Here is a 7,599-nt window from a genome sequence, read left to right as displayed (position 1 = left end):
GTTGTCATATGAGTCAACTCATATATCAGATGAATGACCTTAGCCTCTGTGGCATGGAGGATAGAACTCTGTGTGTGTGTGTGCTCTCACAAATGGGAAGGGAAGGTTGTGTGTGTGCATGTGCGTGAGAGAAAGAGAACATGACCTCAGAGATGTCCCCCAGACCCCTCAGGCAGCTCATTCCCTCCACACTGGCAGCCATCTTGTCAACACCAGCGACGGCGATCCACGTTCGTGCCAAAACAAACAACAATCACACCAACAATGTCTCTCCGTGTCCTGTCCCCACGATCACCTCCACTTCCCGTCCACATCTGACGTGTGTCGAGATGACCGGTTCTGTGGGATGGTAAATCACCCGACCAGGAAGCCACAGTTTTCACTGAGGGTATTCTGGGGTTTGTTCCCACCGACGGGCGGTTATTATTATTGATTGGCTCCCAGAGCTGTCAATCATGGTTGGCTGGTAGCCGGGTCAGTGTGAGTGACAGGGACAGGGTTGGACAGTCAGCGACTAACCAGAAGAAACCATCTCCAGACTGAGCTGGGGAGATGTGAAGAGATGGACTGAGAGATAAGAGAGAAGGATAAGGGTAATTGATGATTGTTTCAACATGGTGGGAGGAGGAGGGGAGAGAGTGGAGAGAGAGAGAGAGAGAGACAGAGAGAGAGAGAGAGAGAGAGAGAGAGAGAGAGAGAGAGACAGAGAGAGAGAGAGAGAGAGAGAGAGAGAGAGAGAGAGAGAGAGAGAGAGAGAGAGAGAGAGAGAGAGAAAGAGAGAGAGAGAGAGAGAGAGAGAGAGAGAGAGATGGGAGATGTTGAAGGGGTGTCAGGGGGAGGGGGAGAGAGCGAGATTCCTTTGTGGCTGTGGGTGCAGATATTCTCTCTATAAGGATTATCTCCCTAGCCCAGCAGAACAAATATGCAGGACCTTCAGAAGGAAATGTCACTGTGTGTGTGTGCGTGCCTGTGTGTGTGCCTGTGTGCGTGCCTGTGTGTGTGCGTGTATTTCTGAATATTTGCGTCTATAAATGCATGCATGCACATGTCTGTGTCGACGTATGGACCTGCATGTGTTTGTGTGTCCCTGTGTATTTGTGTGTGTGTGAGAGTGTGCTTGTGTGTTGTGTTTACGTTGCATTGATTTCTCAGGCTTCCGGTGCCAGAGAGTGTATCCCAAAACAACCCCATTCAAATCAGCCAATATCACGCACCCCACATCTCCAGACTTCCAGACACGGTACAGTAGAAGACAACTCTCCTAAGTAGACCTGCTTTCATACACGCCCATCAACTGTGTCTCCAGTCTCTGTTTGACGCAGGCCTGTGGTCTGGCTCTGGTCTGGCATGGTCAGTTGCTTGGTATGACAGCCAGGGGTGTTCTGGGTCACTGGAGATGTCTGTGTTGCTGGCTGTGTGTTCTGCTGCCGTGAGCCTGACATGGGAGGGCAGACACAAGCATCTGCTCTTCATCTGCTGATTGGGAGTGTGTGTGATGCCGTGAGTCTTCCTCTCTGTGCGCGGTCCAACACACACACGCACGCTCGCTCGCGACGCTGAGAAAACCACTTTAATCAGGCAGCATTCAGCGATGAGCCCTAGCACTGCATACACAGGCAGAAACACTGGACCTCGATCAACACACACGCGCCCACACTCCCACACACGTGTTCGCAAACATGCTATTTCATCCACACACACATGCACACGCCCCCCCCCCCCCCCTCCCCACGCCAGCAAGGCGCCAGAGTGCACACACAGGCAGAAACGGGAGCTCTGGCGTTATTAGATATGGCACTCTGAAAACTCTGATGATTCATGTTTTTATTTGAAAACTATAAAAGTATAAGGTGTGACTGTTCAGCATCGTGCTGGCGTGAAGTGGTGTCAGAGAAGAGCGGGACTCTAATAAATGACAGAGGTGATTTCTGCTCCAGCTCTCTTCTAAAACACGTAAAAATATTAGTATTCACTAGTATGTGGAGGGATGAAGAATTGGAATATTGCGAGACTAACTGTGTGCTTTATTATGTGTGTGATGTGATCGTGTGAGTGTGTGTGTGTGTGTGTGTGTTCATGGCATCAGGAGGAATGGTGTCATCGGAGGACAGGAGATAGGAACACTTCTGATGCCTGGTGTCTGGTGAGAGAGAGACAGAGAAGGAAAGAGAGAGAGAGAGACAGAGAAGGAAAGAGAGAGAGAAAGAGAGAGAGAGAGAGAGAGAGAGGTAAAAAAATGGTGGTTGTTTGGTAGAGAGGTGTTTGTGAGTGAGTGTGGGTTTGTGTGTGTTTGTGTCTGTGTGTGTGTTGTTGGGATGAGTAGAAGTGTGTATTTGTCCAGGTTTTGACTCGCCCCATCTCGCACACATTATTTACGGGCAGCTGCTGGCTGTCAGCCACACCTAAAGGTGTTTCTGTCACCGCAGAGCACGCACACACACATGCGCACACACACACGCACCCAGACCACCTCTCTCGCCTTATCGCCCCTGGCACAGACAACCCCCACCTTCTGTCCCTGTCTCCTTCACACACTCGTCAGACCTCCCCTCCCTCTTTCCCTGTGTTGTCCCCTCCACCCCTCCACACCCCTAACCCCCCCCCCCCCCACACACACACACACAGCACTGTTCTCCTCCATCCTCCCCTCCAAGGCCTCTGTCTGTGAGTCCCTCTACCAGGGTGAAATATGGCTGCGTATATCAGGCCTGTAGATCAGCCAGTGGAGTCTGAAGCCTGTCCACTCCAGCCAGCACACATCCTTGGGGCCCCTGATGAGACTCACAGAGGTGCAGGTAGACAGACAGGCTGACAGACAGACAGACAGACAGACAGACAGACAGACACAGGCAGGCAGGCAGGCAGGCAGGCAGGCAGGCAGGCAGGCAGGCAGGCAGGCAGGCAGGCAGGCAGACATGGACATGCACTGCTAGTGGGCTCTGTGTGAACCGCTATGTGTGAGTGAATGTGTACTGTGTGTACTGTGTGTGTGTGTACTGTGTGTGTGTGTGTACTGTGTGTGTGTGTGTGCGTCGGTGGAGCAGGGAAGTGTCCATGTTCATACTCGTGTGTTTTGGTGTCTTGAGTTTCTATTCCTCTGTATGCATCCTTCTCATTTACACTACAGACTATGGGGGCTCTGTTCAAGAACACTTTACTGTTCGGGGAGCGTGAAACAGTAATGAGGGGGTTGCCAAATAATCTCCGGCATGTCGTACACAGACTCTCCTGCAGCGAAGCAATAGCTGGAAAATAATGGAGGAGGATCATGTAGAAAATAGGGCCACTCAGGTAGACTTCCAATCCTGTCTCTCCACCTGAAGGAGGACAGCATTGTAATCGGATCAAATCAATTACAAGTTAACACATTATAATGTCAGAGTGTCTCTGGTGGCTGAGATACAAACACACACTCAGACACACTCACACACACTCAGACACACTCACAGACTCCAGAGAGAGAGAGAGAGAGGGGGGGAAGGTATACGAATGTATGATCCCTTGTCACAGATTATTCTATATCGAAGGCAAGCTATAAAAGCCCCCCCAAAACATGTCCTAAGAAGCATCGCAAACACTCACTGTACACACACACACACACTCACTGTACACACACACACACATTCACCAACACATACAGTTCTCATTCTAGTGCTTCTAGATATCAAGCCAACGAGGTCTCTCCACGGACGTGTACTGAAACAGGACCTAGCAAACAGCCTCGGGCTGTAGTCTGTGTGTGTCTCTCACTGTGTGTGTGTGTCTCTCACTGTGTGTGTGTGTGTGTGTGTGTGTGTGGGGGGGTGTGCGCGCTTCTGTCTTACAAGGAGCTGTCTGAAATGTTGTTTGCCACGGCTTCTGTTGTTACACGTCGGTGATGCTAGAGGGCGCTGCATCCCTGCTCTCTGTCCCATGCAAAGCCTCCCGGCAGGTCCACAGCCCAGCAGGCCCACAGCCCCGCTCCCCAGCCTGCTGGGCCCCCATCAAGAAGCCCTCAGCCGGCCGCAGGGTCGGCGCTAGGGCCGGGTCAGGGTCAGGGTCAGGGTCAGGCCCAGTCCCCAGAGGCCATAGCTGCGGAGGTGGTCAGCTGCTGGACAAAGAGATGCTGGACATCAACTGACCCTGTCATTCACACAGAATGAAGGGTGGGGAGAGAGAGAGAGAGAGAGAGAGAGAGAGAGAGAGAGAGAGAGAGAGAGAGAGAGAGAGAGAGAGAGAGAGAGAGAGAGAGAGAGAGAGAGAGAGAGAGAGAGAGAGAGAGAGAGAGAGAGAGAGAGAGAGAGAGAGAGAGAGAGATGAAAAATCCTTAAGTTTGCACACGTGGAAATGTGATTGTGGATTCAGACAGAGAAACAGGGAGACAGAGAGACACAGATAGAAATACAGAGAGATAGAGAGACAGATGGAGAGACAGAGAGACAAAGAGAGACAGAGGGAGTGTTAGAGAGAGATAAAAAGAGAGAGGCAGATATGAAAAAAAAATCCTTAAGTTTGCACACGTGGAAATGTGAATGTGGAAAGCTTTTCAATTTGCTTTCTCTGTGGCTGTCAGTGAGCAGGGCCAAGGCCTGGGCACTGATGCTGTCTGGGCCCTGAAAAGCAGATTTCAGAATTCTGTTCTTTAAATGAGAGGAGAGGAATATTGATCTGGCTCAGCTGGCCCTAGCAATGCTCTGTTTGTGTGTGTGTGTGTGTGCACGTGTGTGTGTGCACATGTGTGTGTGCGCGTGCACGTGAGCATTTTCAAGCCTTTGTCTTTTTTGTACCTCACAGACCCCAGTGTGATGTGTATGTGTGAGTGAGGGAGGAGGGGGGGTGTAACCATGGATACTGCCTAACCCCCTACTGCCCCCACAAGCCCCTGCAACATGGCCCAGACGAGGTTGCAGTTGGGGGCTTTACACTCGAACACACACACACACTAAAGCAGCACAGCATATAGGCCTTGGTTACACACTCCCCCAAATCCATTGACACACACACACACACCTTCATGCAATCACAAGCTGTACAGGAAGCATGTTTTGAGACCCATTTGAAAGCCTCACAAAAATACTGTGTTTTTAAGTGTTTTTCTTTAGTCACAAATCAGGGTTCTCGTTTCATGTGTTGGTTTCACCTCCACAGAACATGCACACACACACAGTCTGAAATGAGGGGGACCAGTGAGACAACAGAGAAGCATGGAGAACTCCAGAATCACACTAATGCACAACACAGACTCATCCCTCATAATTTCCTTTCAATTTACCCTCTTTGTCTCTACCACCCCCACACTCCCCCTGCACACACACACACACACTCCCCCTGCACACACACACACACACTCACACACACACACCTCTAACATACACACCTCTCCTCCAGCAACTACCCACACACTCACACACACACCTCAAACATACACACCGCTCCTCCTCACACACACAGACACCTTCTTATGGGAATGAGACATGAGGCTGGGAGATCAGAGCGTTTTACTGCAGTGTAACTGATACAAATACTCCTCATTACCACAGTGACAGGCATTTCTCCTCTCGTTTAGGAAAATAGCATCATTACCCCACACACACACACACACATACACACACGATGCAGAGACACACTCATCTTCCTCTCTCAGCAAAGGAGGAAGACGATGATAGATGGCGGAGGGTTTCATAAGGTCGTTATTCGGCAGGAAGCCGCAGCGCTCACTGGCACAGGGGGAATCAATACGCCCAGGGTCAGTTACAATATTTAGGTCACATGATTCGTAGACCAAAATAAATCTTTAGTCTCTGAAATGTTGGTTCTGTTTTAGACTGCGGGAACTCGTGGACTAGGAAGAAGAGATGCAGGCTTGGTGTTCAGGCCTGTTGAGATAGTGGAGAAAGTGGAATACGTTTTCAACATAAAACAACAGGCCCAATGCACAGAACAAGTCAAGCTGATGGCCTTCAAAACCTCCACAAACACGATCAAACGCAAGATACACCTAGAGTAAATATACATCGGGCCGCTTGTCTACTTTTACTGTTACTTGCTTCTTGATCGTCTTTAGGTCTACGTCATGTGATTGTTTTCCATTTCTCTAACAGGGAGAGAGAGCAGTTTTGCTGAGTAATGCAGCCACTGTCTAAACAGATGACAGAAAATGACAGAGAGAAGACAGATCAGCAATGAAGGAGAGCAATTGCATTTCCGTTTCAAATCAAAAGCTTTAAAACTTTTAGCTGATTCAAACGGCCTTCCCCCAATCCCCTCTCAGTCTGGGTCGTAAGGATGGGTGGAGTGAGGAGAGAGTGATGGATGGAGCGAGGGAGGAGACGATTTAAATTAAAGGAGTGGAAGACACTCGCAGAGAGAACAAAACATGTGCCCAATCGTGTAAGACTGAGATTCAGTTCCAAAGTTGCCTCTCCGTCTACCCTGCTCAGAAGTGTGTGTGTGTGGTTTGTGCATGTGCATGTGTGTGGGGCGTGCACGTGTGTGTGTGTGTTATTAATTGAGGATTTTGGGGCCTTTACAAACCATCTGACCCTTCACCTCTTTAACAAGCAGCAGCGCCGCCCCCTCTGGTCCAGGGACTCTTAATCTCACACCGCGTTAGAGGGAATTAGTCACAGACACACACACACACACACACAAATACTTAACCAATGACTCCCCCTGATCATTGTTAAGTGGGACCAGAAGTGTGTCAAAGAGGTGTCATGGTTATTCTAAGTAGGTCTCAGCTTCAAGCCTCACTGGCAACACTCAGGTTAAACACGCCCCTTCAAAAGACGATAGACCCGAACACGACCCTTAAACACCCCCTTGAAAGTGTGTGTCTGTGCGTATACTTGTGTACGTTTGACCAGGCTGACTATTGATTATTTTAAAACGAAGTTGCTAAAAGTCTTGGTGATGAGTGGTTTGGTTTGACATAATATACATAAACTGGGTGAGATAATGACATGCTGAAATATTTAGTAGAATATTAGCAAGGTTAGACTCTTAGAGGTTAGGGAGGTCACTGTTAGGCTGTCTGAGAGATGCTCCTTCGATTACTGACACCCAGAAGTCTCTTCTTCATTGGCCCCAAGAGCTGGTGCCAGAAATCAACAGCTGCCTGTTTGAACACGCACACACACACACACACACACACACTCACACACTCACACACTCACACACTCACACACACAAAGAGAGAGCTAGAGAGACTGAAGAACACCTCTCAGTATTAGGAATTGGACCATTGATCGGTCAGCTTTTAAAGGACTGACCTTTTAGAGAGGGCCGTATTGGCCCTGATAAATCTGATCTGGGGCCATCTGTGTCTGGGAGGGGAGAGAGAGAGAGATATAGGACCCCAGAGGAACAGAGGAAAGGAGAGGAACGAAGGAGAGGAGAGTAGAGGAGAAGAGAGAGAGAGGAGAAGACTGTAGTGAGGGTTTGACTTGTATTATGCAAGCATTTGTAGTGAATGTGTCTCTGCTGTCTTAAAGACAACTGAACTGGAGTTTATAAGGCAGCATTAGAAGACTCATTTAATAGGCCATCAATACAAGGGCTTAATTGCAGAAGGACCATTGACAATGGCTTTAAACAGCTCTGAGTTAGCCAGAATGACCT

This window comes from Hypomesus nipponensis, chromosome 19 (assembly GCF_054491055.1).
Source record: "Hypomesus nipponensis isolate SF chromosome 19, ASM5449105v1, whole genome shotgun sequence".
NCBI classification, from domain to species: domain Eukaryota; kingdom Metazoa; phylum Chordata; class Actinopteri; order Osmeriformes; family Osmeridae; genus Hypomesus; species Hypomesus nipponensis.
This window is presented reverse-complemented; position numbering follows the sequence as displayed.